The sequence below is a fragment of the Ochotona princeps genome, chromosome 12 (assembly GCF_030435755.1).
Source record: "Ochotona princeps isolate mOchPri1 chromosome 12, mOchPri1.hap1, whole genome shotgun sequence".
NCBI lineage: Eukaryota > Metazoa > Chordata > Mammalia > Lagomorpha > Ochotonidae > Ochotona > Ochotona princeps.
Window position 1 is genome coordinate 45,111,978 of NC_080843.1, and position 25,268 is coordinate 45,137,245.

The window sequence follows — 25,268 nt, forward strand, 5'->3', positions numbered from 1 at the left end:
GAGTGCCAGTTCATGTCCTGGCTGCTCCACTTCCCATTCAGCTCCCTGCTTGTGGCCTGGGAGAGCAGAGGAGGATGGCCTAAATGCTTGGGACCTTGCACCCTCGTGGGAGACCTGGAAGAAGCTCCTGGCTCCTGGCTTCGGATGGGTTCAGCCCTGGCCGTTGCAGCCACTTGGGGGAGTAAACCAGCAGACAGAAGATCTTCCTCTCTGTCTCTCGTTCTCTCTGTAAATCTGACTTTCCAGTAAAAATAAATAAATCTTAGAACGAAATCTGGAAGGTGAGCAGTACCAAGAGACGAGCCAGTAGAAATGATACTAATTATTTCATGTTTCTGTGCACACAGGCCCACTTAGGACCATAAGAGTTGGTCCAAAATAATCTCCTGAAGCTCAGCTGAACAGCTTAATGTACAAAGCTGCAGATAAATTCACAGATGAAACAGAGCAATGAATGCTGAATGTAGTGCAGCACCGCGTATGCATTAACACATGCAAATGACTATTCCATGCCAGGGATATGTGTTTGGTAACTATGTTTCCTTCAATTAGTGGACACATTTCTACACTCAGCTCTGTGATTTACATAGTGCTTGAGGGTTACTTTAAGGGATCTATTTAGAATTTCAGAGCTGAAATGGGCTCTAGATATCAATTAGTTTTAATTTCTTCATTATTATAAATGGAGGCCAAACAATGTTAAGTATTGTGACCCACACTTGTCTAGTTAATTGTAGGACTGGGTCCAAAGCCAGGTTCCCATTCAACATGCTGTGTGTTCTAGAAGGGAAGTCTAAGAATTTTAGATCCACACAGATGGTAATTCAACCAATGACTCTCACATCTGGGAAGAGTGAAGAAGGTGTAAAGCAGCGAGCCTTACTGCTCATCTCTGTGGGACCACAGTCATCTTCTAAGGTTTCCCACACTGGAGAAAAGGAAACCAGCTGGGAGGCTGGAGGTGAGGCATGGGAACCAGGCAGCCCAGTCGTAGGGCTTCTGGTCTAGTTTAGGGAAGGGGAGCTCTGGTGAGAATGGCCTTCTCCAGCCCTGTATGCTCCTGGACAGCTAACAGGATCACCCAGGGGAGCCCTGGGACCAGCGAGTTGCACAGTCCCAGAAGTCTGGAAGTGAGCAAGTCTTACCATGGACACAGAATACCTGCCGACATTCCTTACGGGAATGTGCCTAAGAATTGGCAGACAGCTTTCATCAACATGGCAGCTCCTTAGGAACCTTCTGGAGCTACCAAGAGGGTTAGGAGGAGTCCATGCAGGTTAGAGAAAAAGGTTCACTTGCCAAGGGCAGTGTCCTCAAGGCTGGGGACTGAACATGAAAGGGGAACTGGCCTTGGCTGCATATTTCTCTGGGAGCCTCTATGTTGTCCCAGCAGTCGTTCTGGATCTTCTCTGTTACTAGCTGTCACCTAGGATCTCTCTCCACATCTCATCATCTTATTGTGACTCTGGCTCTATACCCTGTTTTCTTTAGTCAAATAAGGGATGGGGCTGGCACTGTGGCACAGCACATTAAGCCATCAACTGTGATATTGGCATTCCATGCAGGCACTAGTTTGAGTTCCATTGCTCCACCTCCCATCCAGCTCCCTGCTAATGAACCTAGCAAAGCAGTGGAGGATGGCTTAAGTCCTGAGTCTCATGTGCCCACTTGAGATAAAGTTTCAGACTCCTGGCTTTAACCTGCCCCAGGCCATTGAAACCATCTGGGGAATAAACTGACAGATCAAAGATTGGTCTTTCCCTCCTTCTGGCCCCTTGCCTTTCCAATAAATAAATCTTCAGGAAAAGAAAAAAAGAAAATAAAGGCAAGGGGCCAGCATGATGGCTCAGTTGGCTAATCCTCTGTCTACCAGTACCAGTATCTCATAATGGCACTGGTTCATGACCTGGGTGCACCACTTCCAACCCAGCTCCCCGCTGAGGCCTGGAAAAGCAATGAAGCATGGCCCAAAGCCAACCCTGCACCCGGCGTGGGAGACCCAAAAGAGGTGCCAGGTATCTGGCTTTGGATTGGCTCAGTTCCACCATTGCAGACATTTGAGGAGTGAGCCAGGGGATATAAGATCTTTCTCTCTGTCTCTCCTTCTCTCTGTAGATCTGCCTTTCCAATACAGATAAATGCATCTTTAAAAAGGAGGGCAAAAAGACAAAATAATAAAAATAATAAAGTACTGAATGGTGCTACCAAGGCCAATGGAGTATGAAATGTCAATTTACAATGATCATTAGGATTTTTTTAGTATTTAAACTTGTTGCCTATACTGTTTTATACTGTACTACAAAAAAAATCATAAAATGGTGAAAAGCTCAAATGTTTGAGGAGATGGATATGCTTACCCTGATCGGACATTGCTCTCTGCTGAGCAGCTATGCAAGCGCCTGGAGAAACTCATTAGGTAGGATAAAGCAAACGACAAGCGGAGGCTAACCTAGGTGAACGCCGGGTGAGTTCCCTGCCTCCCTGGGACCTCCAGTGACAGCCGTGGTAGAGGAGCTCTGTGGCTGACCACTCTTCCTTTCAGGTAGACACTGCTTTTACTGGGCTGATGGTGTCTGCCCTACTCCTGCACCTACACTTAGACATGGAAACTGTTTTCTGTTCTTATCTTTTCTTTTTAAACTGGGACTCTCAGGTGAGAAAACAAAAACATGCTTAACAAACAATAAACGAGGACAACTTTTCACGTCACGACAGCAAATGCCGGTGTAATTGTTTAATTTGCGGCTTCTGTAAACAACTTGTATAATGCAAGCGTAGGGAAATAAGCGTGGCTCTCCTTCAGATGACCCTTCACTTTGGCTTAAAGGCATAGTACTTAGTCCAGATTTCAGCAAGTCTGAAGTGAATTGGGGCAGCCCTTTGGTAAGACAGAGCCATCAGTCTAGCAAGCATGGCAGAGGCAGCTGGCCTTGAGTTGTCCTGCAAGCACCTGCTTCGTCGGCCTAGCCTAAGGTATGAGGAAACCAACATGGCACAGGTGTTCTCATTGAGCAGGCGGCGAGTGACGGTCAGCTCTCCACTGCCAGGTCACCTAGGGTGCTTTCCAGAAAGCCAGCCAATATGACTCTCCTGGGAAAGAACATTCCTCTTCCTTCTGAAAGGACCTTCGGCCAGACAGTGGGAGAGACACAGAACAGCAGCCGTGTAACCGAGACCAGGAGGAGCCTGCGGCAGCACCTTGCAGAGGCACCTCGCAGAGGCCTGCGCCCCTCTGTCCCTCCTGACTGCCCCAGGACCGCATGCCAGCCCTGAGAAGAGGGAGAGGAGACAGGGAGAAACCAGCAAGGCTCCACACCACCACCAGCATCAGCACTGAATTTTCATGTTTCTTTCCTTTTCAGGAAAAAAACACACACACGCACACACAAAAACTGTACAGAAAGCAACAGTTTTTCACTTAGGAATGAAAAGAACTGTTTAAGTGTCTGTTTAAACGACCAAAATCAGCATGAAGATGTGGGAATGGGTCGGCATGTTGGTAAGGAAGCCTGCCACGAGGTGAAAGGAGAGTCAACAGGACACACGGGTGGCAGCTGTCACCAGCAGAAACAGCGCCAAACCAAGGCATGTTTGCTCTCCCCGATGAAGGCAGACACACTACATGAAGAGCTCTAGGGGTGAGCCAGAAGAATGAGGCACAAAGAAGCACAAAGAAGCTGGGAGCTGGGGTCTGGCAGTGCACGAGCCTGCCAAGACCTCAGCAAGCACTGTGGGGCACAACAAGCCCATCAGGCACTGCCGGGTTACGCCTCTGGTCCCTCTCCTACACCCCTGCCCCATGTCAGGAATTTATTCTGGAAAGGCAGTACGGAACAGACAGATGTCAGGCCCAATCAGCTCCAGCTAACTCTACTCCAAACTGCTGGAGACAAGCTTAGCCCGAATTGGCAAAAGAGAGCTCTCAAGAAGGCACAACATGGAGGCAATCAATTATAAACTAAGTTTCAGGAAATAAAATGAATCTGCTTAAAAATTCAAAAAGGTAGGAATATGAATTACTACAGCTATTGTGAAAAACAGTACTGGGGTTCCCCAGAAAACTAAAAACACATCACTCACATGACCCAGCAACCCCATTAGTTCGGTATGTACTCAAAGAAAATGAAATCCACTTCTTCAAAAGGCATTTGTGCTCCCATGTTTGTTGCAGCGATATTCACAACAGCCAAAGTGTTCATCCATCAGTTGAAATGATAGATGTGGCATACACACACACACACACACACACACACAGAGGTAATATTACACAGCCAGAAAAAATTAAGTCTTGTCATTTGCAGCAGCATGGATTGAATCGGAGGTCATTACATTAAATGAAATGAACCAAGCAGAGAAAGGTAAATATGATATGACTTTACTGATATGTGGAGTCTAAAAAACAGGTTAGGTCATGAAAGAAAATAACAGTGGCTACCACAGGGTGGGGAAGGAAGTTTGGAGCAAGGTTGCTTAACAGGTGCTACATTACAACTGGACAAGAGTAAGTTCTGGGTTTCTATGGCATTATATGTTTCTTTATAAAGCAAGTCCAGAAGTTAGGATCTGGGATATTTTCATCATAAGAAGTGTTAGATGCTTGAAGAGATCTTTTTTTTTTCTCTGACTAGATAGTATACAATGTGTACATGTAATGAAATGTCACATGGCACTCCATAAATACACAATTTTTTATGTCTTAAAATTTTGGAAAGTAAAATATTAAGAAACTAAAAATAATTGAAAAGTTACAGATCTCTACTGGGATACTCCAAAGCAGCTCCCTGGCACAGACACAAGGGAAGAGTTTATAAAGGTTAAAGCTGGCTGTAATTATTACAGATATAAATTTCTGCATCTTCATAATCCCCAAAGGTTGTGACTCCTCAATAAGCTTGTATATACACATTGCTTCATTTAATCCTCACAACTGTTAAGGTGGTAAGGACTACACTTAAAAGTCTAAAAAAAATTGGGGTTGAGAACAATTAAAGACTTAATAAATTGCAGAATCAAGATTCAAACTCATGTTAGTCGGCTCTACTTTTGGGCACAATCCAACTATTAAATAAAACCAGAATCTGAGTTGTTTCTATGCACCCCAGAAATGGACAATTCAATTAATTTATGGGAAAAAAAAAAAGACCCATGGGGGTAGGCCTTTGTTTGGCAATTAAGACTCCTCCAGGACATTCCCGTTTCTATCAGAGTGCCTGGGTTGGAGTTCCAGCTTTGCTCTCAATTGCAGCCTCCTGCTAGTATGCATCCTGGGATGGCTCAAGTCCATGTGCCCCTGCCGCCCAGGTGGGAGAGGGTGGCTTGGTCCAGCCTGGCTGTTGTGGGCATTTAGAGAGTGAATCAGTAGATAGGGGTTATAATAAAACAAAAATACAAAACACAAAAAAATTAAGTGTTTTTAAAAAAATGACACTCATCCTTCCAAAAAAAAAGTGTTACTTGTAGTCAGTATGATTACACAATTTGAACAGTTTATCTCTTAAACTGATTTATCAATTAGATTTGTATCTCTAATAAAAAATTTGTAATTCAATTGTAATTGAATTTGTAATTCACTTCAAGAGAAAACATAGTGATTAATATAGAGTGATGGAGGAAAAACTAAGTCCTTTGTTTCATTACAAATTTATCATTAGAAATTTTAAAATTCGGTGAAATTATTTTGAATAAGACAGGCTGTTTTGCAAAGACCATTAAAATTATATCAATGATAAGATAAATTCCATGGCCTAATTACTATCACAAGTCAGCATAATTCTGCAAAAATCATATAAAACTGGAACACTATGTAAAACATAATTACAATGAACTTCACCTGCGTTTAATAAAGTAGATGGAGGGGGTCGATAGGGTACCAGTTTGTTATAATAAAAGACGTACAAAAAACCAGCTTTCTGGAGCTGGCACTGTGTAATAGGGGATTAAGCTGTCATCTGTGGCACTAGGATGCTATATAGAAGTCCAAGCTGCTCCACTTCTGATCCAGCTCTCTGCTAATGTGCTTGGGAAAAGCTGTGGTAGATGACTCAAATCCCAGGACCCCAGTTTGGGCAGCAACTTGGGAAAGTAGCAGACAGAAGAGCTCTCTCTTTATGCCTCTTTCTCTCTAACTCTGCCTTTCAAATAGTCTTTATAAATCAGCTTCCTTCCTAGTCAGATAACTAGATTTAGTGAATGATTAACTTGTTTTAACACCAAAGTATACTTGGGATGGACAAGACTTTTTTTGTTTTTTAGAAAATGATGTACTGAAAGCATATAAAATGTATCATTTATGTAAATTGGAAGAAATAACAGTAAAATGAAACACTCATATGCCCACCACAGGATGTCGCCGCCACTGCTGAAGTTCTGTGTGCCCTGTCCCCCAAGCCCCATGCAAGGGGCAGCACTGCACCAGCACCAAATCCTTCAAAGTGACTGCCATGTACATACTTACTAAATTTGTTGCTGCTTCCTTCTGCTAGAACCTATTAGAAAAGGATGGAGCTTTTTACTGTTTTATCAATGTGTCGCAAGCAGAAGTGTTCATCAGTAACTAATGATAATAATTCACTTAATCACACTTACTAGTTGCTGGTCACTATTCCAAGGCCTGGTTCATACACTAGGTAACATTATAATGGCCATTTATACACATGCGAGGAAACCAAATGGAAGAAGGAATTACCTGCCTTGAACAGGAGCCCACTCATTACCACTATGAAAAGTTGCCACAGATGCCAACTATCACGCTTTGGTAATGCTCACTCTCCTGAAGGCTGGCTACCAGTGGGATACTTGGAAGTAGTTGGAAAGGTAAAGGAAGCCCCACAAAAATACATTGCATACCCATCTGTGCGAGGCATTGTTCTGGGGGAGGGAGGGAGGAACCCCTGAAACACTTCGTTCTTGTAAAAGTTATGTTCAAATGGGCTTAAAAAACAAACAAGAGAGGCCTGACATGATGGCCTAGTGGCTAAATCCTTGCCTTGCATGCCCATGATCCCATGTGGATGCCAGTTTGTGGCCCAGCTGCTTCATTTCCCATCTAGCTCCCTGCCTGTGGCCTGGGAAAGGATGGCTCAAAGCCTTGGTACCCTGCACACTTGTGGGAGAACCAGAAGAAGTTCCTGGCTCTTGGCTTTGGATCAGCTCAGATCCAGCCATCGCAGCCACTTGGGGAGTGAGCAAGCATATGGAAGATCATTCTCCCTCCTTTTCTTTGTAAATCCATCTTTCCAGTAATAATAATGATAATAATAACAATAATAAAACCCAAACAAGACAGGTAAGTACATGTATAGGAAGGGAGGCAGTGGCAAGGATTGTAGAGACATGATCAGAGGAGGCAACGTTTTAGATAAAGCCTTTGAGAAAGGATGCCTTGAGAAAAAGAGTTTCACGCAGAGGAGTGGAGGGAGTTGGCTGTGTAGATGGTTTGACACAGGGAGCAGCCAGAAGACACGCATCCCTGCTATTCACGCTCTAACAGAACCACACTAGCAGGCAGCATCAGTGGAGTGTGCAGTGATGCATGCGAGATTCTATGAGGCAAAAGCTCGCTCTCACCTGCTACCTGCCCTCGGAGAGTCCTCTGTTTTTTGGGTAGAGAGGCAGCTTCTTGGAGCCATCAGCATGGTACACCGCACATTTAAGAAGCACTGTCACACACTTAAGAGCAGCAGGTATTCTATCCCACCTTCTATTCTAAGGGACTGTCAAGGATTGCCACAGAGCACTTTTCATCTTTCAATAGAAATCCAAGTCTTTCCTGTCTCGAGACACACATTCATAACAGTCTATATTAGAAGAAATAATGGTAAATCATCTGCCCACCACGCTTAAGCATTAGATAAGCAATGATCACTCTTTTCTCATGCTCGGTTTAGTCTCATGAAGCCATGCATTTTAACCCCAGGCAGAACTGACTTTATTACAGATTGTGTAAAACGACTTCTGTCCAAACATGATAGCTTGAGCACATTTATCTCTGTTTCTACCCATAGACTACTAAAGAGAAATTTTAAACACACAAGACAGCATACATACAGGAGGTGTGTCAATCTCAACACATTTCAAGGTGTGGGGGGGAAATGGTAATTTCTCAAGTGGAAACCTAGGCAAGCAGTAGAGAAAGCCTGGGGTATGGCTGATACATGCGGAACAACTCTGACAGGGTCCACACTCTTCTAAAGTGTGAGAGCTGGTATAAAGCACAGACTACTAATACAAAACAAACACACAAACAAACAAAACCCACAGATGCTATCTATGGAGAAATTAAAATGCTTTCGAAGGGGTACTGGGGTTGAGCGCTTGCTTGAATCCGAGCTGCTTCAGTTCTAATCCAGCTCTCTGCCAACGCACCTGGGAAAGCAGCAGCAGATGGCCCAAGCGCTTGGGCCCCGGCCACCCATGTGGACACCCAGATGCAGTCATAGGATCCTGGCCCAGCTGAGGCCATGGCGGCCTTTAGAGGCAATGGATGGAAGCACTCTCTCTAACTCTGCCTTTCAAGTAAAGGAGCCTTTCTATTATTCTTTTTTAAAGAAATGTCCTGTAAGATTACATGTGTGAAAGAGGAGGGAAAGGACAGCACCATTCAAACCAAGAAGAGCTCTGGAAATAGGAAATTGATTTTACAAGAGCATAAGTGAAAATCGAGAATGAATAGAAAGTTAAGAAATAAGCCAGGGCCCGATGGCGTGGCCTAGCGGCTGAAGTCCTCGCCTTGAACGCACCAGGATCCCTTATGGGCGCCGGTTCTAATCCCTGCAGCTCCACTTCCCATCCAGCTCCCTGCTTGTGACCTGGGAAAGCAGTCGAGGATGGCCCAAAGCTTTGGGACCCTGCACCCGCGTGGGAGACCCGGAAGAGGTTCCTGGTTCCCGGCTTCGGATGGGCACAGAACTGGCCGTTGTGGTCACTTGGGGAGTGAATCATCGGACAGAAGATCTTCCTCTCTGTCTCTCCTCCTCTCTGTATATCTGACTTTGTAATAAAAAATAAATAAATCTTAAAAAAAAAAAGAAGCCAGAAACAACAAAATATCAAACAGGGAAAAATAAAAAAAAGAATAGCTGTTTACAATGGCTAATATGTATATGACAGAAGTTTTAGAATCAGTGATTCTATTCTTGACAGAAGTCAAGAATATTTGCTAGGAATGCAGATAAGGCTTTTTAAAAATTAACAGAGTCTATCTAGGTACAATCTGTTCTGTATAAAACTTATTTAGAAAATGCTAATTTGTTCCAACACAATTTACATGTTAGAGAACAATTTGAGCATTACATACATTTCCCATTTGCTTACATGTGGTTTTGTCTGTAAGAAACACCAGGGGGACGCAAGGAATGGCACCCAGCTAAATGAAACCTCATGGAAAAACACAGAAACGCTCTTGGGCCTGGTGCAACAGCCTAGTGGCTGAATCCTCTCCTTACATATGCCAAGATCCCATTTGGGTACCAGTTCTTGTCCTGGCTGCTCCACTTCTCTTCCAGCTCCCTGCCTAGAAAAGCAGCTGAGGCCAGCCCAAAGCCTTGGGACCCTGCACCTGCATTGGATACCCGGAGAAAGCTCCTGGCTCCTGGCTATAGATGGCTCAGCTTTGGCTGTTGTGGTCACTTGCAAAGTGAAACATCAGATGAAGGATCTTGCTTTCCGTATCTCCTGCTTCCGTAAAACTGCCTTTCCCATAAAAATAAAAACCTTACCAAAATAAAACAAGCAAACAAAAAAACACAACACCTCAATCATACATGATCCACTCAGCTCACCACATTGTCGTACTACAAGATTAACTTGTGCTATTTTATGGCAAACGTTAACTTTTCTATACAGTGATGGACTCGGTCAACATCCCAAGCATGTTTAAATACCCTTGCACATTAAGCAGTGCATGCAAAAGAAAGTGTTGAAGTATTAAGAGAAAGCCAGAAATAAGGGATTTCAAAAGAAGTTACAGAACACGTGATCTCTCCCAATCAACAGACAGAAGGGACTCCATATTCGGGGAGGGGCATCAAAAATAACTTGGGTGAAGAAGGAAACACCTACTGCCAAGCCAATTTCAAAGTATTGCCAAGTTAGAACAATCCTTAGAGAAAGAGAATGGAAAGATCACTGCAAATAGACATTAAAACAGAACAGAACTGGATTCCAGAATAACGCTTCTCACAGTCAGGGAGCAAGCAGGAGCTGTAAAGAAAGTGCAAGTGGAAATCATGAGTCCGCACAGAGCACTTCTCTCACAGCCAGCAGCTCTCGGGTTAGGAATGTCAAAGATCGCTACCATTTCCAAAGCCTTCAGCTGTGAGGTGAAGCAGACAGCAGGAGAGAAAGCTGTAAAAGGCTTTCTTACAGAAATCTAGAAGTTACTTTGAGGGTAGCTATATATTGAATCTTCAATTCTGATGAAATAGGTGTCTGTTTTAAATGCACACATCTGACTGAAGCCATAGATCTGAGTCTACTGACACTGTTTTATATTATTAGATGGACTAAGATGAAATTCCTAAGGGTATCGTGTTTTACTTACAGAGAAAGTGCTAGGCTCCACTTTCACTTTTTAAACAAGGCAGTGAGCCTGGGTTACATCGGAGTCACTACACTCTATTAAATTTGATCCTCCTAATTTCTGATTCTGATATCAGCAAAAATTTTCCATATTCTCTGCACAGCATAATTCTAATGGCTTGAGAGAGGCAAGCTAAATGATGCTGACTTCTCCTTTTTAACTTCAATTAAAGCATCACTTCCAAACAACCCTTAGATGCACCTATGATGTTATTTGACTCATTTAAGTCCAGATATGCAATTAGAAAACCTTGTCGTCAGTACTAACTTTATTGTGCAGCTCTAAAGAGTAAACATCAGATGTTGAAATTTGGAGTTGGATCCCAATTCAAGTTTCCAAAAATAATTTCTTCGTATGTAAAATGAGATGATAATATCAATTTCATAATATTATGACTATTAAAAGAGATAACACCCGGGAAGAACCTAGTATTTTTCACAGCAATTAAGGTTACAACCGTGTGTTCTGAACTAGTTGTTTCAGCCATAATTGGGGTTAATTAAAAGAGATTTGCACATTTCTCTGCTTAACTTTTTTTTTTGAAGATGTATTTAAAGTAGAAAGACTCTTGAAAATGGTCCAATATAAAAAGTACTGTTACGGATTTGATCCAAAAGAAATGTTTTTCTAGTATGAAAATCACCTGTTGCCAAACAGAATGGTTACCAGAGAATGAAGGTGTAAGTGACTTCAGGGTTAAGCTCAAGCCAACTCAGTGACGGATGAATCAGTTCAGGGAGTGATCCTCAATGCCTAGTCTTTACATCTTTAAAGAGGAACCCCTTTTCTTCCTCACCCATTTACTCCATGTCCCGAGTTGTGTTAGTCACAGTCCTTGCAACTCTGTCATGCAGTGCCACCTGCCATCTCGGCCTCTCCTCAGAGAAGAGATGCTAAGTGTGACTCCCAGCAGCTCCTGCGCTCCCATGACTTGGGATGTATGTGTCGCTCCAACAGGGAATCGGGTGACTTCTCTCCAGGGCAAGCCACAGAGGTGAGGAGGGCGGAGGCTTTCCCACCACAGCTCCCTCCTGCAAATGTCAACTGCGCAAATCTTTCTTTGATCAACATTTGGCTAGTTACTAGTTCCTTTCAAGAGTGAGCGGCCCTTTCTTTAAAAAGCTCTCAAGTCAGAAAGTGCTAGACTCTGGTAAACAATAGTGTTCCCCAGCGTTTGATAAATAGCAGGTTGGGAATTTGAACTTAGATTTTTGTGACTCAAAAATCTAACTTCTTTCTATACATTTAACTGTCCCAGTGTTCATTTGTGCTAAGCACTTTGGTAGGTCTATAGTTCAGCATTTAGAAGCAACAATTGCAGGACAAAGTAAGAGGTGTGATACCTTAGCACAGGTATGGCAAGTGTCAGGAGAGAACAGGAGGGAATAACCAGGGAAAGGGGCAAAGGGGAAGTGGATGGTCACGAAAGAAACGCTGATATGGGCTGGTGGCTAAATTCTCGCCTTGCACAGCCCAGGATCTCATACAGGCACCAGTTCTAGTCCAGCTGCTCCACTTCCCATCCAGCATCCTGCTTGTGGCCTGGGAAAGCAGTCGAAGATGGCCCAAAGCCTTGGGACCCCACGTGGGAGACCTAGAAGAAGCTCCTGGCTTCAGATCGGTTCAGCTCTGGCCATTGTGGCCGCTTGAGGAGTGAACCAGAGCAGGGAAGATTTTCCTCTGTATTTCTTTCTCCTGTGTATCTGCCTTTCCAACAAAAATAAGTATTTTAAAGAAAAAAAATGCTCTGATACATTAAATCTTCAAGAATAATCGCAAAGTCAGAGAATGCGCATGTCAACGAAAATGAAAAGCATTTCCAAAACACACACAAGCAGTCAGTCCTAGTCCTTGTTGAAAGTACACGAGAAGTAGGGACACCCGAAACAATTATAGAATGCCAGGAAATGATGTCAGGGAGGCAGTCACAAAAATATCTTTCAATCTCCTAAAATCTTGAAAGTACTTGTAAAGAATCCGCAATTGACCCCACATTACATGTTCTGCAGTCAGTCCAAACAGATGCTGTTTGCAAACTAACAGGTGCAAGTTAGCCAGCTAGCAACCCAGCTTCTAAGGGAGGGTGTGTAGACTGAGCAGTTCCATATTTAATCAGGGTAGTCCTGGACACGGTACTGGGGCTGAACAGAAACAGGACAAAAGCAGAAACCAGGGAGGGACTCTGCTACAAGATCTCTGGTAGGGGAAGGAAGAGAGAAATGGTTTTCAAAGAATCCAGGAAATCAAAACAGAATTATCATTTCAAATGAGTCTCTGTCATTATAGCAAGTAAGAAGCCATGACACATATGATGTATGAGAATATTCAGACTGGTGACCCCTATATGACCCATATGCATATGTGGAAATGCTATAACAAGAATAATCACTAGCACTTAATGAAGCACCTTGTATTCAAGTTATGTAACATAAAACGTCTGTTTTACATACTGCCCAACAGAAATATGAGTCTGCAAACTCTACAGCAGCCTACTTTAATCCTTTATGGGTGCGGAATCCTGGATTTTGTCCATCAAAACTAAGGAGCAGTGATACATTCCCAATTAGCCTTTCATGTCCCTCTTTATCATTACTTCACAGCAGAAGTTCAGGAAATACTTTGGCCCACACTACACTGAGTTGGACGGGTCATCTACTCCAATAAATCATTTCTAATTCTGTAAATGATCATGAGCAGAAGCCCAGCACTTAAACTCTAAGACAAATCTTACACAATATCAAGATATAGAAATTTCACTTAGAAGTCCATTATTACTTTGTAATATAAGATAAATTATATTACCTTGTAATATAAGATAGTAGCAGTTACTTGTGGTAATTACCCAGGGTGCCTAAAGTACCTGATATACATTATTCCCACATTAAGGCGAGAATATGAAAAATACACAGAGAATCCCAAAAGGACAAAAAGTAACTTCGAAAACTAGAGCAGAATAAGGAACACAGAAAATAACTAACATACTATGTTGAATCCATTAAGACGGTAAATGTGTCTGGGAATTTTTAAGAGTTCTGTTTACCTATCTGAAAAGCATAGAGTTGCAAACTAATGTGCAATTATAGACAAGACTTTTTAGATGCCGGTTACTCTTAGTAAGAGCTTTAGAAACTTAAAAGATAAATCATGCTACTCCTGTCTATTTACTTAATAATTTTAGTTGAACGTGTAAGAAAGTATCATATAAGAATTTCTTATGTTTGATCAAGGGGATGGATTTTACTTGACCAGCTAGCAAAACCGGACATCATCTAGTATATATAAGCCTAAGGGGAAAAAGATATGACATGGACTTAAGACTATATTAGATTCCCTAAAATTGTAAATTTTCAGTTTAAAAAATTCAGAGAAATATCTTTGAAGTGTCATAATAACCTAACATTTAATTCAATTTGACATAGCTACTGTCTTTGCACATGCTTGTAATACTCTTCAATCTATCCAGAATTCTAAAACGTGGCTGTAGCTAGCCTGCAATTCAGTGACTGGTTGAAATCTTGACTATAAATCAGAGATTCAGGTAGCTATACACATCATATAAAAACCACAAAGCACTTGGCCTCACAGATAGGTCATTGCAAATAAAATCAGATTTAATTGTTAAATGTCATTAGAAATTCTGTGTAGACAGAGTAATTCTTCAAAATGACATTTTAGCAACATCAAATAACAGTCTCAACCTTGGGTGCTGATGTGGTGTGATAGCAAGGAGCAGGACATTTCCACCCTCACACCATTCCGGTGGGAGGGATACAGGAGAGAATACTGAAACACTTATCCCACCTTCCTCCCCCACCTGCGCCACCCCTCTCCATCCTGAACCTAACCTGCAACCACCTCACCTTTGTAGTAAACATTAAAATAAAATTTTTATAATGGACTTTCAGAAGCCAGCGACATAGCACAGCCAGTTAATCCCTGGCCTCCGAGATCAGAGTGCTGGTTGAGTTTCGGCTGCTCCGCTCCCTGCTGTGAAAACAGTGGAAGATGGCCCAAGTGCTTGGATCCTGCCACCCATGCAGGAGACCCAGCCTGAGTTCCTGTCTCCCAGCTCCAGCCTGGCCAGCACCAGCCTTGGCTGGTATTTGAAGAGTGAAATGGCAGATCCTGCCACCCATGCAGGAGACCCAGCCTGAGTTCCTGTCTCCCAGCTCCAGCCAGGCCCAGCACCAGCCTTGGCTGGTATTTGAAGAGTGAAATGGCAGATCCTGCCACCCATGCAGGAGACCCAGCCTGAGTTCCTGTCTCCCAGCTCCAGCCAGGCCCAGCACCAGCCTTGGCTGGTATTTGAAGAGTGAAACGGCAGATAGAAAATGTCTCTGTCACCACTCTGTCTTTCAAGTAAATAAATATTTTAAGAAATAGACCTTTAAAAAGAAATGTCTAAATCCTTAAATGTGCAGCATTGGATTAAAGGTTTTCACGAAAAAAATTTTTGTGAATGATTACCAGCTCATTCAAGATAAAATAAAGGAGAAAAAGTTTAAAAGAATCCTCACCAGTAATTCAGTCATAGTCTTGGTTAGAGAATGCCAGAATAAGACAAATCATGAAAGAAGCAAAAGGGACGACCAGTGATTCCACATACTGCTTATCGTAGCTATCATTCTTTTACATGCATGCACACATGTTTTTTTGTGATGTTCAGTCACATATTAGAAAATTTAAAATGCTTAGCTTCATACTTCCAAGGAATTCAAAATGTGCTGAATTAATATGAATGAAAATTAAATACAAATTATATTTTTATAAACTCATGTTTAGAAACAGAAGCAATTAGGGAGTTATTTATAGTCATCCCAAAATAATAAAAACTGAGCAACCAAGAAAACACCTCCCAAACCATGAATGCACACAAGCGGTAGCCACACTTGCACCTGGCCACCACGCAGCCTTCCCTCTTGCGATGCTGCCTTTTCCACAGTGAACAAGTGCTGCCTTAAGAAAACATTGCACAATGGATAGCGTATGACTTCAAAGGCCAAGTTACAAGGCTTGCCTCTTGCTCTCTCTTTAAACACTCTCTGGGAGAAGCCTGTTGACATGTTAAAGCCTTCAAGCAGCCCTGTGGAAGTTCTGCATGGCAAGGAGTTGATGTGGCTCTGGTTAGCAGCCAGCATCAGCTTCCAGCAGGGACTGTGAACTACCCCTGGAAGTGCATCCTGGGTCAGGTATTCAGGTGACCTGAAGCCCTGTGAGACACCCTGGGTCAGAAGCAGCCATCTAGCTAAGCCACTGCCAGGTCCTTGAACCTCAGAAACCAAGGTGATAAATGCTTGTCATTGTTTAGAGCCACTCACTTTTATAACTTGTAACACAGCAATAGGGAAGTATTATTAACATATGTTTTTAAAAGATTTGAGAAAATACTAGAGTGTCAGTAACAGAACAAAAGCAGGTATAATCTCTCAATTCCTAAACTTTTTGTAAGTTTATGTCACTTTCCAAACTTAAAAAAAAAAAAAAAAAACCTAAAATAAATAAACAACAGAAAGTAGAACTTGAAATCTGACAGGAAAGAGCTGGCATGGATTGGCTCATGCCTCGCTGGGTGGGTCACAAAGATTAGTTACTCCTCACCATGGTGTTGAGGATTTTCCTGCACACCCCCTCCCCCCCAAAAAAATGTTCTGCACCTAAAATGTTGACATATATCTTGTTAGAGTTACAAGCCAGTCTGGATTATCCTAAAATCTGCCAAGATCAGCAAAATTTTACTTCAACACAACAACTGGCTAAATACTAAGATGAAATGGACACGAAACAGCTGAATGGCCATTTTAAGGTATAGAGCAGCCGGTCCTGTATATGAACTAAAATTGAAATGTCAATGAGCTAATCATAGGTTGTGGCTAGGACTCGTTTTCCTTTTTTTTTTTTTTTTCTTTTTAATACACTGGTTACTCAAAACCATGTCAATTCCATAACATTGCAAATTGCTGTTGATGTTATATTGGGACTCTTAATTGACTGTGATGATATTCTGCCAGCTCAAACTTCAGACCAGAAAAGGTCTCCCCAAGAAACTGTTCAACCCATCTGGACAATAAGTAGCTGGACTCTATGCTTGGTATATGTTTGCAATGAAAGAATCTTGATTGAATTTGAACTGTAATACTGCATCAAGGTGGAGGAATCCACCGGGGGGAGGGGAGAGGGAGGGAGGGGGGGATTCCCAGAGCCTATGAAACTGTCACATAATGCAAAGTAATTAACAATAAAAAAAAAAAGCTCAAAAAAAAAAAGTTTATGTCACTTTCACTATTCCAGGTTTTTAAAAACCTTATGTAATATTTGGCACTGGCATGGTGGTATAGCATACTTATCCTCTACCTGCTAGCACTGGCACCCTAGGTGGGCGCAAATTCACTTTCTGGGTGCTCCACTTCTGATCCAGCTTTCTGCTTGTGGCCTGGGAAAGCAGCAGAGAACGGTTCAAGTCTTTGGGCCCCTGAACCCACACAGGAGACCAAGAAAAAGCTGGTTTGCTGCTTTGGATCAGCTCAGCTCAAGCCATTGCAACCATTTGGGAAGTGAACCAGTGGATATAAAACCAACCTCCCTCTCTCTCTCTCCCTCTCTCTGGAAAATTTGCTTTTCAAATAAAATAAATCTTTAAAAAGCAAAAACAAAAACCTTGCATAATGCTTGTTTACCCAAGTCATTCACTCACTGAAGCAATGCACACTGGATAGTAAGTGCAGGTGTTCATTATCCATGAACTCCTGCAACTTACAGCCTAGTTAAAAATACCTCACTCAAAGTGACATCACATTATTAATCTGGCAATGGAAACAGTGACATGTTCTTCCTTGTTACACCGTGTCTTCCTAGTAGGCAAATTATTCTTTCCAGAGACAAATTAAGCGATTAGTAAATGGGAAAATGCTATCAGTATAACACAAAAGTTGCACTGGCTACTGAAGATTCCCTTCACAAGAGTAGCCTTCAGCAACAAAGAGCTCAACAGCAAACAACAGCAGCCACCAGGGAGTCTCTCCCAGTGCTGGGCCACTTTCAGCTTAGGCCAGGTGATGTCGCCTCTTGGACCCATTGCAACTGCAGCCCCGCTGGCTTCAAGCCCTGCTTCCTTCTTTCTGCACTCTATCAGCACATGCCACCCCTGCCCAAATTTAAATGTTGTTGACCATTTCACTTGACCTTCTTGCGTATTTTAAATATCTACTGTTAGAGCTCACAGTTACATGAAGCTCATACCAATGTTTTGTGTCCCCAGTTCTGCAGTTACATGGCTGCCAACTTTGAGTGGTTGGGTCGCCACTGTTTACCCTATGTGCTATCTTATCTTCAGTGTGCAGTTGTGCAGGTGGCTTATTGTAGACAGAAGGCATGCATTGACTCTTAAGGAAACTTTCACCAACGTGGGACATTGCTTGTATATAATAGAGCTATTCTGGTAAACATCGTTGGGGGAAATGAGGGGATAATATTATATACTCATTAAAGTTGCTTTTATAAAAGAGCTTTTATTTCATTAATCATATCAGATATGGATTTCGTTGTTGCAATGTTAGGATATGTTCAAAATAGGATTAATATAAAGAGTACAAATTACCACTAGTTCACTGATATCATTCTAAGAACATAGTGACACATCTATCCTGCTCTCCCTCCCTTCTCCTTCATTTTAACTTTTGCAATTTTTAATCTATTTTATAAGAATAGGCTTGACATTGCACTAAAAAAAGAGATGAACAAATTAAAGTAGAAAGATTACTGTTCAACATATAGGTAATGGCTAATAACAATAATCAAGATGCAAGATGTCAATTTCTCTCATATATATTATGGTTTTTGAAAATTTTTTGGGTTTTAATATTAGTTTAACACTAATCAGAGAAAACATGACATTTATCTTTTGGTATCCAGCGTATTTCACTAACCAGTTGCATCCAATCTGTTGCAAAAGACAGGATGTCATTCTTTTGTATGGCTCCATAGTATTCCATCATATATATATGACTAGACCAGAGCAGCACACCAGCCACAATTAGAGGATTAGAGAATGGGTGTGGGGGAGAATTTTATATATATAAACTTTCTATTTATCCAGTCATCTATTGATGGACATCTGAGATTTCTGGTAGCTTTTTTTTTTTTTAATTATTCTCCATGACATCTATTCTTTAATCTTCTAATTGTGGCTGGTGTCCTGCTCTGGTCTAGTCATTTGTAGCCTGGCTTCACACTGAAAGTACTTGGGAAGCCCCTGCGCCTCCCCACCCTGCCCCACATAAAACCAACTAAATTGGACTCTCTGAGGGATGGGCCTGAGCGTCTTTGTCAGAAACTTCCTACTAGATTCAAAAGTTCAGCCAAGGCTGGCAACCACTGAGTGATTCTCACCATGGTTTTCACACTCACTCTCCCTCTATGTAGTCCTATAGACCAAACAATGTGCCATCCATCTAAAGGGAATATAATGTAGGGTGGTTTAAAACCAGTGCTATTGTATGGAGGTACAACAGTGGGGTTGGGGATACCAAAAGCCTCTTAACTCAGTCATCAGAATTGCACGGGGGAACATTTTTTTCAAAAAGAAATTCCTGAGCCCAGTGTCAAATCTAAGAATTAGAATCTTTCAGAGGTAGGAAATAACACTGGCAATTTAGCATTTACCATGTACCAGGCAATCTTGTAAGCAGCTCTAAGTATCATTTAATTTCTAGAACAACTCAAGTTCTTGGAACACAGCACAGGGAAGTAACTCACTCACAGAACATAGACCCAGGTTTCAAACCTGAGCATCCACTCGGTCATGACCTTCTGCATTACCTAGGGTACCCTTCCTTCACCCCAACAAACCAAGGGATTTTGAGGCAGCCAGTATTTGAGAAACATTTTGCAATGGGAACTTCAAAGTTAGCCATGACTTTCCTTCCATGAAATCAGGCTCAAAATCAGCAAGGTTGTCCATTACTGGGCTTTTAGTCAGACAGCGTTATCTCCTACATTGTGGAAGATTTTACAATATACTAAATTCACAGAAATTATTTTCCTCCAGAAGTCAGGCTTGTGTCCCAGATTTCTTTTCTGACAGATATAGAAATTGTACATGAAGTACTTTTTTCCTTAAATTCACACGGCAAGTTTTCAAGTCTTTTCAGTTCTGCCCTAATCATACCTGTCATCATTGTCTTTCTGCTATCCTAATCCAGATTCTTAAAATTCCATATTTACTGGCTGCCATACCATCTGAAATGCTCAATTCAGGCACAATCTCTATCCAGCAAGACCTAAGCAAATCCATACTGTATATCACTTTCGGTCTCATTTTCTTATTTCTTGCCCGCTCCCCAATTACAAGTCCTTTAACAATTACAGGCTACCTTAGGGAGAAACCCTCAATCTTTAGCCAGTATTCAAGGCTGTAACCAGCTGCACCCTACCCATCTCCAATTTCTTTCTTCTAAATTACAATATAGTACATATTTAATCCAAAACTCCTTCATAAAAAATAAGAATTCAACCTTATGACACATTTAAAATGAAAAAAAACCCTTAAATTTCAGGTTAATTTCTTAAACCCTTTTAATTAGACTCTAGCCGTCTTAGATTAAGTGTTCAAATTTCACATTACTCCAAATGAGCTGCTTTTGTTAATTGTTCTTACGCTCTGACAGAACATGTAGGAGTATGTTCTTAACACAAGCTAAGCTCTTGCATCTGATGTTTCTGCTAATCTTAAAATTAAGAGTTAATTGTGTTTCAGAGGGTACAATTATACACGCTGCCCCAAAGGCAACAGGGAGAGTTTAAGCTGTGTCTTAAGACTTAAATCTTTCATATAATCCACCAAACCAGTTTGTCAGTCTTTAATAGGGTTATTTTGCTTTAATGCTTGTAGTAGTCTGCTAGTAGCAAATGTATCCACTCTAGAAGCATATGAGCCCTTCAGAAAGTCTATGGAAAAACAGAATAAAGAGTCCGGTTTGGGGCAGGCATCTGGACTAGCAGAGGGAATGCTTCCTGTGAATGCAGGGTGGGGAGGCAGTAGCGATGGCTCAAAGAATTGGGCTCCGTCCACACACATGGAAAACCTAGATTGAGTTCCAGCACCACACTTCAGCCTAGGTCTGGTCCCCACCATTTGGGGAGTTTAGGGAATGAATCGGCCGATGGGAGTTCCTTCGCATGATCTTGTTGTTTCCCCTTTCTTAAAAAAAAAATTAAAAGCTAAGTTTATTAAACCTACATCTCATGTTTTTTTCATAGTATACATTTTCATTAACTTCAAAATTCCTCATATACATGGCTTTCAGAGATTTTACCAAAATAAATGTAGCTCTTAATTCCATGCTTCTACTAACTTTTCGAAGCAAGCTCATACAAACCAGAGAAATTTATTCACATATTCTACTAATGAAAGTTACAGTTGGTCATCTACCATGTGGGGGAGGGGGAAGTACTACTATCAAAGTGAACTGGAAAAAAAACCCCAGGATCTAATGTCCACATCAAGTAAAGTCAACCTTTCAGTTATTCACCCAAGATCCTCTGGATTTCTTATAAATGTTCTTCATTCCTCAGCAAGGACTGAGAGAGCGAGCTCTGAGGAGCATCTGCACAAGATGATGAGTTGGGTAGGCCTTGTGCGAGATGCTGGCAAATGGGCGAGTGGCATCCAAGCTGACAGACACTTTGGAGAGCCAGAGAAGCAGAGCAGGGCTCTTCGAACCCGACTAAGTTCTTCTCCTCTGCCCCGACAGCTCAACTATTGCCTTCTCGGTGCTCATCCTGAGGTTAGATTCGTTCATCCTGAAAGCTGACCCAATGAATTCTATACACTCTCATTTTGAAAAGATTACAGAATTGTGAAGATAAGGACGGAAATAAAAGCAGAAGAAAAGTGCTTCTGTAGTCTAATTTTTCGTAATAGATTTTCAGACTTGGAAGTAAGTTGGAGGCTCTAGAGAAAAATAGCAACCACAAGGGAGTCCCAAGACCTGCATATTTTGCCCCATTGCTCGTGTCCCTGGCAACAGATGAAGCTAGCTGCCCGGGAATAGCTCTCCAGCAATCAGAACAGGGCATTGCTTTCAGCAGAGAAATATCCTTTACAATCCGTATTATATCAGTCATGCAAAGTGCGCCCCACCTAGCAGCTATGGGAGAGATTCCCAAAAGTTGTTGCACACCAGTGAGATTCTAATATTTCTCCTAACTCCAGAATCCCGTCATGGTCTCCTGTGACCTTTACCAGAGTGGCCTCTGACGAACAAATTTCAAGGTCTCATAATTTGTTCTCTTCCCTCAAATACCCTGCTCCACAAACCCCTTTGGGAGAAGGCACTGCCCAACTGCATATGCGACTTAATTTTGCAGAAAGCAGCTACGTTCTACTGTGCCAGAGCCTGGCAGTTGACATAATTCATTTCACCCTTAATAGGAAAAATGCAGATAAGCAAAAAGCACGCTGGCATTAGGCAGCCTTTAAGAGCAAAATTTCCGAGAGCCTCATGTAACCAGGCTTCATTCCCTCCATTCCACCACTATCTCCTGCTCCATCTTAATCATATCCTGTAACTGGTATTCAATGGTTCACTGAGAACAGTGAAATTCTAGTTAGTGCTTAAGAGATGGAAAAAGTAGGGAATTCAGTTCAGAAGTTTTCTATCAGAAAGGTTAAAATTTAAAAGTTCTGGCACACAACATGATTAACAGTTAACTACATGGAAAATCTAGACTTAAAAAATCAAGAGTTTCTTGCATGACAAAGAAACAAGCTATAAAAATGCAATCCTGCCACCTTGTGGTACCTATTCAAAATTGCTTCATGTCACAGCAACAAATGTTACAACTTTTAAAAATACACTTATACCTCCAGGGTATACAACAGAAATAGAGAAGCTTGGCTCCAAGGTATCACAAAATAATGCTGAAAAAATAAATTGTTTCTTAAAAAAAAAATACACTTATTTGGAAAAAAAATCAACGAATATAACAATTACTTTTAAACATGAAATATTGATGTTTCATTAAAATTCAGCAAATTTTTAACTGTCGCTATTTTTCTTAATGAAATTATTTGAGGGCAAAATTAAGTTCTTTCTTTTAAGTACAGGAATGCAACTGTGTAGCAACTGAAACTCTCATGAAACTCTTAGCACCACCTTTTCCTCTAACAGCTGAATGATCAGAAAGCTGCATAGGCAGAGCAGCAAACATGTTCCTACCACCCAACAGCTGTGCTGGGCCAGTTCTACAGTATGAAACAACAATGAGCTCAGTACGGAAAACTTCAATAGTATCTTTACTCAATGTATTTTATAGTTGTTATGTTGTCAGTCTTCAATTAACCAAAAAAATTATGAAATTTTTTAATATCATATTGGTATTTTAAAAGTTTTAAGGGATTACCACTGACATTTTCAGAGTACCAGCTACCTTAATAAATTTTTCTTAGAAAATTATTTGAGTGATGACTAAGTTTCCTCTGACTTATAAAGCACTAAAGGCAAACGTCTGTCATCTATCAATCAGAAAATTCTGATGCTGATGACATTAACTGAATCATGGGAACTTTTTATGTAAGCGGAAATGGCTCATGACTAATGCTTGTTAGAGCACAAGCCTGTGCTGTGTACGTGACCTGCTCGGTCTTATTCCGCAGTGTGCACGCTGACGTTGTCTTACCAAGATCACTGAGGCTAAAGGGTTAGATAACCTTCCCTGAGGGACACAGCCTCTCCGCTGGGTTTCAGTCTTGATGACCACACTCACCAGTCCAGGGATCCACAGAGAAGGAAACAGGGATCCTCTGTTTAAAATGTTCCTGAAATGGTCATTAACTCAGCCTTATGGTTAAAACTGTGTTCCTGTTAATGACAATACTCAAGATATTCCTTCTTTAGGTTTCCTGCTTCACTTTAAAACTTTCAGGAGAGCAAGTAGAGAAAGATCATTGCATTTTTCTGTTCTAGGCATAATGTGAATTAACGTCTCAGGATTAACAAACACTCATCTTTTGCCTCATAACTACTCAACTATTTTCATGAGAGCCAGCTTCTTTTTTTTTTTTTTTTTTAACATTGCAAGCTGGTCTCAATCTGTCAGACACTCAAATCCACTGGCTTATCTAAATTTTCTCTCTTCTCTCAAACATTTAAACAAAGATTTGAATACCTGCTTTGTGTATCTAGGTTCTGGGAACAGAAACACGAAAAGGCATAAACCTTACCCTCAAAACGTGACTAGAGAGACACAACAGGACTTCACGCAAGTACCTCAAGGCAGTGACGCACAGCTGAACCTGAAGGAAAGGCAATACCCATCTTTGTGCAGCCCTTCTGCTCCCATCTCCGCATCATGTGCAAATAAAGCCTCACATCTGATTGTGTAGCTTGGCTAACAGTTTGGTCTACAGCGCAGCCTTGTACTATTAAACATGAAGATCGGTATTAATAAAAAACAATATAAAACAAAAACCTTTATCGGGGTAACAACTATGCAAACATGTCCAGACAGACATGGATACTGTACAGTCTTTTTTCTTTTCCTCAGCTAAAATGTCCAAATAAATTTACTAAATGGCTATGGGAGACATGTGGATATCATCTATAAATTCCATAAGTAAACTGAGAAAAATGTAAGATTCTGAAAAATTCAAGAAACAAATTTGAATGTCGATTTGCTTGAAATTCCTTTGTGATTTAAGCATCATGTTTGAAGGTTCCTGTACAGCCCCTCCTGTAATTGTTCCATTCTGTCTTTGCATGTAAAATAAACAGCCTTCTTTGGCCTCTCCCTAAATACTCCCATAATTAAATGTAAATTCCTCTGGAAAAGCTTCTATACTTCCATACTCAGACAAGTATCTACCCTCACATTTAAAACACCCAATAAAGAATGATTTTAGTTTAATACACACATATGCAAATATCTACATAGATACTTAAGATATAATTATGTCTCAAATACAAATGTAGATACAAAACTACAGTTTTATATACAACAATCATACAATGTGATAATTTTTTATCCTCATCCAATGTCTTTGGTAGACAGATTTGTATGAGACTTTTTCCTCCTAATTTTCCAAATTTATTTCTTCCACATTTCTCATCAAAGAAATTCCTCATGAAATCTTGTATGAGCATATATCTATGATGAGAAAATGTTGACGATAATTTATCCATTAAATATAAGCTGGACATCCTTTTATGGATTATATCTACATACAAACTACAAAATCAGAGTCCAGTGCAATGGCTCAATTGGCTAATCCTCCTCCTCTAAGAGCTGGGATTGCATACGGGTGCCGGTTCAAGTCCAGCTGCTCCACTTCCCGTCCAGCTCCCTGCTTGTGGCCTGGGAAAGCAGTCGAGGATGGCCCAAAGCTTTGGGACCCTGCACCCGTGTGGGAGACCCGGAAGAGGTTCCTGGTTCCCGACATTGGTTTGGCGCACACCGGCCCGTTGCGGCTCACTTGGGGAGTGAATCATCGGACGGAAGATCTTCCTCTCTGCCTCTCCTCCTCTCTGTATATCTGACTTTGTAATAAAAATAAATCTTTAAAAGAAAAAAAAAGAGAGATCAGGCTGCTCCGCTTCTGATCCAGCTCCCTGCCACAACGCCTGAGAAAGCAGCAGAAATGGCCACGTCCTTGGGCCTCTGCACCACGAGGGAGATGCAGAAGGAGCTCCTGGCT

General features: G+C 41.5%; 1 protein-coding gene across 4 annotated transcripts in view; it reads right to left on the reverse strand.

Annotated features, from left to right (window-relative positions):
* TSC22D1 (TSC22 domain family member 1) overlaps nucleotides 1-25,268 on the reverse strand; it is a 119,700-nt gene that overhangs the window by 13,444 nt on the left and 80,988 nt on the right. The gene's annotated exons all lie outside the window — the stretch shown is intronic.